The sequence below is a fragment of the Wolffia australiana genome, chromosome 15, assembly GCF_029677425.1.
Source record: "Wolffia australiana isolate 7733 chromosome 15, ASM2967742v1".
Classification (NCBI taxonomy): domain Eukaryota; kingdom Viridiplantae; phylum Streptophyta; class Magnoliopsida; order Alismatales; family Araceae; genus Wolffia; species Wolffia australiana.
In genome coordinates this window covers 3,249,139-3,257,515 of record NC_135849.1, presented here as the reverse complement: position 1 = coordinate 3,257,515, position 8,377 = coordinate 3,249,139, and positions in this window count along the sequence as shown.

Genomic DNA, 8,377 nt, shown 5'->3' with positions numbered 1-8,377 from the left:
GCCTTTTGAATGCCTAACCAATGCCTTTTGGCTTGTCATTTAAAGGCAGACACCGGCATTTGCTTGCTCCAATGATATCACAACAGAACACTGGACTTGTGCGAGGCAAAACTTAACATTTCGCTGCTAAAAACACTGCAATTTTGCTGATTTTTGTGATAAAGCACACCGTCGTTTTGTTCCCTGTTAAGGCGCAGCACATAGAGATTGGGATTCTTTTGAAAAGGAAGGAAGAATTGTGGCATGCGGTGGCCTTTGAATAGCTAAACAGTGCCTTTTGGCTTGTAATTTAGAGCAAGACGCTAGGATTTGCTTGCTCCAATGATATCTGAATAGAACATTGGACTCGCGCGAGGCAGCACAGAACATTTAGCTGCTAAAACACTGCAATTTTGTTATTTTGTGCGAGGAAGAACACCATGATTTCGTGGCCTGCTAAGGCGCAGCACACGGAGATTAAGATTCTTTAAAAAACAAAGGCAGAATGGTGCCATTTGGTGGCGTTTGAATTCCTGAACAGTGCCTTTTGGCTTGTCATTTAGAGCAAGACACTGGGAGTTGCTTGCTCTAATGATATGAGAACAGAACTCTGGACTTGTGCGAGGCAGACCATAACATTTAGCTACTTAAACACTGCAATTTTGCTGCTTTGTGCGAGGAAGAACACCATGATTTGGTTGCCTGGTAAGGCGCTACACACAGGGATTGGGATCCTTTTGAAAACAAAGGCACAATGGTGCCATTTGGTGGCCTTTTGAATGCCTAAACAATGCCTTTTGGCCAGTCATTTAGAGCCAGGCAATGGGATTTGCTTGCTCCAATGATATCTGAACAGAACACTACACTTGTGCGAGGCAGAGCAGAACATTTAACTGTTAAAACACTGCAATTTTGCTGCTTTGTATGAGGCAGAACATCATGATTTGGTGGCCTGGTAAGGCGCACCACAGAGAGATTGGGATCTTTTTGACAGCAAAGGCCTATTGGTGCCATTTAGCGGCGTTTTGAATGCCTAAGTAATGCCTTTTGTCCTGTCATGTAGAGCAAGACACTGGAATTTTCTTGCTCTAATGATATCAGAACAGGACGCTGGACTTGTGCGAGGCGGAACAGAACATTCAGCTGCAAAAACCTTACAATTTTGCTGCTCTGTGTGAGGAAGAACACCGTGATTTGGTGGCCAAGTAAGGCGCAACACACAGAGATTGGAATCATTTTGAAAAAAAAGGCAGAATGGTGCCATTTGGTGGCGTTTTAAATGCCTAAAAAATGCCTTCTAGCTTGTCGCTTGGAGGCAGAACACTGGGGTTTACTTGCTCCAATGACATCTGAACTGAACCCTAGACTTGTGCGAGGCAGAACAGAACATAAAGCGGCTAAAAACACTGCAACTTCGGTGCTTTGTGCCAGGCAGGACACCATGATTTGGTGGCCTGGTAAGGCGGAGCACACAGAGTTTGGGATCCTTTTGAAAACAAAAGCAGAATGGTGCCATTTGGTAGCCTTTTGAATGCCTAAACAATGCCTTTTGGCTTGTCATTTAAAGGCACACACCGGCATTTGCTTGCTCCAATGATATCACCACAGAACACCGGACTTGTGCGAGGCAAGACTTAACATTTCGCTGCTAAAAATACTGCAATTTCGGTGCTTTGCGCTAGGCAGGACACCATGATTTGGTGGCCTGGTAAGGCGCAGCACACAGAGATTGGGATCCTTTTGAAAAGAAAGGCAGAATAGTTCCATTTGGTGGTGGCCGATGGAATGCCTAAACAATGCCTTTTGGCTTGTCATTTAAAGGCACACACCGATTTGTTTGCTCCAATGATATCACAACAGAACACTGGACTTGTGCGAGGCAAAACTTAACATTTCGCTGCTAAAAACACTGCAATTTTGCTGATTTTTGTGATAAAGCACACCGTCGTTTTGTTCCCTGTTAAGGCGCAGCACATAGAGATTGGGATTCTTTTGAAAAGGAAGGAAGAATTGTGGCATGCGGTGGCCTTTGAATAGCTAAACAGTGCCTTTTGGCTTGTAATTTAGAGCAAGACGCTAGGATTTGCTTGCTCCAATGATATCTGAATAGAACATTGGACTCGCGCGAGGCAGCACAGAACATTTAGCTGCTAAAACACTGCAATTTTGTTATTTTGTGCGAGGAAGAACACCATGATTTCGTGGCCTGCTAAGGCGCAGCACACGGAGATTAAGATTCTTTAGAAAACAAAGGCAGAATGGTGCCATTTGGTGGCCGTTTGAATTCCTGAACAGTGCCTTTTGGCTTGTCATTTAGAGCAAGACACTGGGAGTTGCTTGCTCTAATGATATGAGAACAGAACTCTGGACTTGTGCGAGGCAGACCATAACATTTAGCTACTTAAACACTGCAATTTTGCTGCTTTGTGCGAGGAAGAACACCATGATTTGGTTGCCTGGTAAGGCGCTACACACAGGGATTGGGATCCTTTTGAAAACAAAGGCACAATGGTGCCATTTGGTGGCCTTTTGAATGCCTAAACAATGCCTTTTGGCCAGTCATTTAGAGCCAGGCAATGGGATTTGCTTGCTCCAATGATATCTGAACAGAACACTACACTTGTGCGAGGCAGAGCAGAACATTTAACTGTTAAAACACTGCAATTTTGCTGCTTCGTATGAGGCAGAACATCATGATTTGGTGGCCTGGTAAGGCGCACCACAGAGATTGGGATCGTTTTGACAGCAAAGGCCTATTGGTGCCATTTAGCGGCGGTTTGAATGCCTAAGTAATGCCTTTTGTCCTGTCATGTAGAGCAAGACACTGGAATTTTCTTGCTCTAATGATATCAGAACAGGACGCTGGACTTGTGCGAGGCGGAACAGAACATTCAGCTGCAAAAACCTTACAATTTTGCTGCTCTGTGTGAGGAAGAACACCGTGATTTGGTGGCCAAGTAAGGCAACACACAGAGATTGGAATCATTTTGAAAAAAAAGGCAGAATGGTGCCATTTGGTGGCGTTTTAAATGCCTAAAAAATGCCTTCTAGCTTGTCGTTTGGAGGCAGAACACTGGGGTTTACTTGCTCCAATGACATCTGAACTGAACCCTAGACTTGTGCGAGGCAGAACAGAACATAAAGCGGCTAAAAACACTGCAACTTCGGTGCTTTGTGCCAGGCAGGACACCATGATTTGGTGGCCTGGTAAGGCGGAGCACACAGAGTTTGGGATCCTTTTGAAAACAAAAGCAGAATGGTGCCATTTGGTAGCCTTTTGAATGCCTAAACAATGCCTTTTGGCTTGTCATTTAAAGGCACACACCGGCATTTGCTTGCTCCAATGATATCACCACAGAACACCGGACTTGTGCGAGGCAAGACTTAACATTTCGCTGCTAAAAATACTGCAATTTCGGTGCTTTGCGCTAGGCAGGACACCATGATTTGGTGGCCTGGTAAGGCGCAGCACACAGAGATTGGGATCCTTTTGAAAAGAAAGGCAGAATAGTTCCATTTGGTGGCCGATGGAATGCCTAAACAATGCCTTTTGGCTTGTCATTTAAAGGCACACACCGGGATTTGTTTGCTCCAATGATATCACAACAGAACACTGGACTTGTGCGAGGCAAAACTTAACATTTCGCTGCTAAAAACACTGCAATTTTGCTGATTTTTGTGATAAAGCACACCGTCGTTTTGTTCCCTGTTAAGGCGCAGCACATAGAGATTGGGATTCTTTTGAAAAGGAAGGAAGAATTGTGGCATGCGGTGGCCTTTGAATAGCTAAACAGTGCCTTTTGGCTTGTAATTTAGAGCAAGACGCTAGGATTTGCTTGCTCCAATGATATCTGAATAGAACATTGGACTCGCTCGCGGCATAACAGAACATTCAGCTGCAAAAACACTGCAATTTTGCTATTTTGTGCGAGGAAGAACACCATGATTTCGTGCCCTGCTAAGGCGCAGCACACGGAGATTAAGATTCTTTAAAAAACAAAGGCACAATGGTGCCATTTGGCTGCCCCTTGAATCCCTGAACAGTGCCTTTTGGCTTGTCATTTAGAGCAAGACACTGGGAGTTGCTTGCTCTAATGATATGAGAACAGAACTCTGGACTTGTGCGAGGCAGACCATAACATTTAGCTACTTAAACACTGCAATTTTGCTGCTTTGTGCGAGGAAGAACACCATGATTTGGTTGCCTGTAAGGCGCTACACACAGGGATTGGGATCCTTTTGAAAACAAAGGCACAATGGTGCCATTTGGTGGCCTTTTGAATGCCTAAACAATGCCTTTTGGCCAGTCATTTAGAGCCAGGCAATGGGATTTGCTTGCTCCAATGATATCTGAACAGAACACTACACTTGTGCGAGGCAGAGCAGAACATTTAACTGTTAAAACACTGCAATTTTGCTGCTTCGTATGAGGCAGAACATCATGATTTGGTGGCCTGGTAAGGCGCACCACAGAGAGATTGGGATCTTTTTGACAGCAAAGGCCTATTGGTGCCATTTAGCGGCGTTTTGAATGCCTAAGTAATGCCTTTTGTCCTGTCATGTAGAGCAAGACACTGGAATTTTCTTGCTCTAATGATATCAGAACAGACGCTGGACTTGTGCGAGGCGGAACAGAACATTCAGCTGCAAAACCTTACAATTTTGCTGCTCTGTGTGAGGAAGAACACCGTGATTTGGTGGCCAGGTAAGGCGCAACACACAGAGATTGGAATCATGTTGAGAAAAGGGGCAGAATGGTGCCATTTGGTGGCGTTTTAAATGCCTAAAAAATGCCTTCTAGCTTGTCGTTTGGAGGCAGAACACTGGGGTTTACTTGCTCCAATGACATCTGAACTGAACCCTAGACTTGTGCGAGGCAGAACAGAACATAAAGCGGCTAAAAACACTGCAACTTCGGTGCTTTGTGCCAGGCAGGACACCATGATTTGGTGGCCTGGTAAGGCGGAGCACACAGAGTTTGGGATCCTTTTGAAAACAAAAGCAGAATGGTGCCATTTGGTAGCCTTTTGAATGCCTAAACAATGCCTTTTGGCTTGTCATTTAAAGGCACACACCGGCATTTGCTTGCTCCAATGATATCACCACAGAACACCGGACTTGTGCGAGGCAAGACTTAACATTTCGCTGCTAAAAACACTGCAACTTCGGTGCTTTGTGCCAGGCAGGACACCATGATTTGGTGGCCTGGTAAGGCGCAGCACACAGAGATTGGGATCCTTTTGAAAAGAAAGGCAGAATAGTTCCATTTGGTGGCCGATGGAATGCCTAAACAATGCCTTTTGGCTTGTCATTTAAAGGCACACACCGGGATTTGTTTGCTCCAATGATATCACAACAGAACACTGGACTTGTGCGAGGCAAAACTTAACATTTCGCTGCTAAAAACACTGCAATTTTGCTGATTTTTGTGATAAAGCACACCGTCGTTTTGTTCCCTGTTAAGGCGCAGCACATAGAGATTGGGATTCTTTTGAAAAGGAAGGAAGAATTGTGGCATGCGGTGGCCTTTGAATAGCTAAACAGTGCCTTTTGGCTTGTAATTTAGAGCGAGAGGGTAGGGTTTGCTTGGTCCAATGATATCTGAATAGAACATTGGACTCGCGCGAGGCAGCACAGAACATTTAGCTGCTAAAACACTGCAATTTTGTTATTTTGTGCGAGGAAGAACACCATGATTTCGTGGCCTGCTAAGGCGCAGCACACGGAGATTAAGATTCTTTAAAAAACAAAGGCAGAATGGTGCCATTTGGTGGCCGTTTGAATTCCTGAACAGTGCCTTTTGGCTTGTCATTTAGAGCAAGACACTGGGAGTTGCTTGCTCTAATGATATGAGAACAGAACTCTGGACTTGTGCGAGGCAGACCATAACATTTAGCTACTTAAACACTGCAATTTTGCTGCTTTGTGCGAGGAAGAACACCATGATTTGGTTGCCTGGTAAGGCGCTACACACAGGATTGGGATCCTTTTGAAAACAAAGGCACAATGGTGCCATTTGGTGGCCTTTTGAATGCCTAAACAATGCCTTTTGGCCAGTCATTTAGAGCCAGGCAATGGGATTTGCTTGCTCCAATGATATCTGAACAGAACACTACACTTGTGCGAGGCAGAGCAGAACATTTAACTGTTAAAACACTGCAATTTTGCTGCTTCGTATGAGGCAGAACATCATGATTTGGTGGCCTGGTAAGGCGCACCACAGAGAGATTGGGATCTTTTTGACAGCAAAGGCCTATTGGTGCCATTTAGCGGCGTTTTGAATGCCTAAGTAATGCCTTTTGTCCTGTCATGTAGAGCAAGACACTGGAATTTTCTTGCTCTAATGATATCAGAACAGAACGCTGGACTTGTGCGAGGCGGAACAGAACATTCAGCTGCAAAATCCTTACAATTTTGCTGCTCTGTGTGAGGAAGAACACCGTGATTTGGTGGCCAAGTAAGGCGCAACACACAGAGATTGGAATCATTTTGAAAAAAAAGGCAGAATGGTGCCATTTGGTGGCGTTTTAAATGCCTAAAAAATGCCTTCTAGCTTGTCGTTTGGAGGCAGAACACTGGGGTTTACTTGCTCCAATGACATCTGAACTGAACCCTAGACTTGTGCGAGGCAGAACAGAACATAAAGCGGCTAAAAACACTGCAACTTCGGTGCTTTGTGCCAGGCAGGACACCATGATTTGGTGGCCTGGTAAGGCGGAGCACACAGAGTTTGGGATCCTTTTGAAAACAAAAGCAGAATGGTGCCATTTGGTAGCCTTTTGAATGCCTAACCAATGCCTTTTGGCTTGTCATTTAAAGGCAGACACCGGCATTTGCTTGCTCCAATGATATCACCACAGAACACCGGACTTGTGCGAGGCAAGACTTAACATTTCGCTGCTAAAAATACTGCAATTTCGGTGCTTTGCGCTAGGCAGGACACCATGATTTGGTGGCCTGGTAAGGCGCAGCACACAGAGATTGGGATCCTTTTGAAAAGAAAGGCAGAATAGTTCCATTTGGTGGCCGATGGAATGCCTAAACAATGCCTTTTGGCTTGTCATTTAAAGGCACACACCGGGATTTGTTTGCTCCAATGATATCACAACAGAACACTGGACTTGTGCGAGGCAAAACTTAACATTTCGCTGCTAAAAACACTGCAATTTTGCTGATTTTTGTGATAAAGCACACCGTCGTTTTGTTCCCTGTTAAGGCGCAGCACATAGAGATTGGGATTCTTTTGAAAAGGAAGGAAGAATTGTGGCATGCGTGGCCTTTGAATAGCTAAACAGTGCCTTTTGGCTTGTAATTTAGAGCAAGACGCTAGGATTTGCTTGCTCCAATGATATCTGAATAGAACATTGGACTCGCGCGAGGCAGCACAGAACATTTAGCTGCTAAAACACTGCAATTTTGTTATTTTGTGCGAGGAAGAACACCATGATTTCGTGGCCTGCTAAGGCGCAGCACACGGAGATTAAGATTCTTTAAAAAACAAAGGCAGAATGGTGCCATTTGGTGGCCGTTTGAATTCCTGAACAGTGCCTTTTGGCTTGTCATTTAGAGCAAGACACTGGGAGTTGCTTGCTCTAATGATATGAGAACAGAACTCTGGACTTGTGCGAGGCAGACCATAACATTTAGCTACTTAAACACTGCAATTTTGCTGCTTTGTGCGAGGAAGAACACCATGATTTGGTTGCCTGGTAAGGCGCTACACACAGGGATTGGGATCCTTTTGAAAACAAAGGCACAATGGTGCCATTTGGTGGCCTTTTGAATGCCTAAACAATGCCTTTTGGCCAGTCATTTAGAGCCAGGCAATGGGATTTGCTTGCTCCAATGATATCTGAACAGAACACTACACTTGTGCGAGGCAGAGCAGAACATTTAACTGTTAAAACACTGCAATTTTGCTGCTTCGTATGAGGCAGAACATCATGATTTGGTGGCCTGGTAAGGCGCACCACACAGAGAGATTGGGATCTTTTTGACAGCAAAGGCCTATTGGTGCCATTTAGCGGCGTTTTGAATGCCTAAGTAATGCCTTTTGTCCTGTCATGTAGAGCAAGACACTGGAATTTTCTTGCTCTAATGATATCAGAACAGGACGCTGGACTTGTGCGAGGCGGAACAGAACATTCAGCTGCAAAAACCTTACAATTTTGCTGCTCTGTGTGAGGAAGAACACCGTGATTTGGTGGCCAAGTAAGGCGCAACACACAGAGATTGGAATCATTTTGAAAAAAAAGGCAGAATGGTGCCATTTGGTGGCGTTTTAAATGCCTAAAAAATGCCTTCTAGCTTGTCGTTTGGAGGCAGAACACTGGGGTTTACTTGCTCCAATGACATCTGAACTGAACCCTAGACTTGTGCGAGGCAGAACAGAACATAA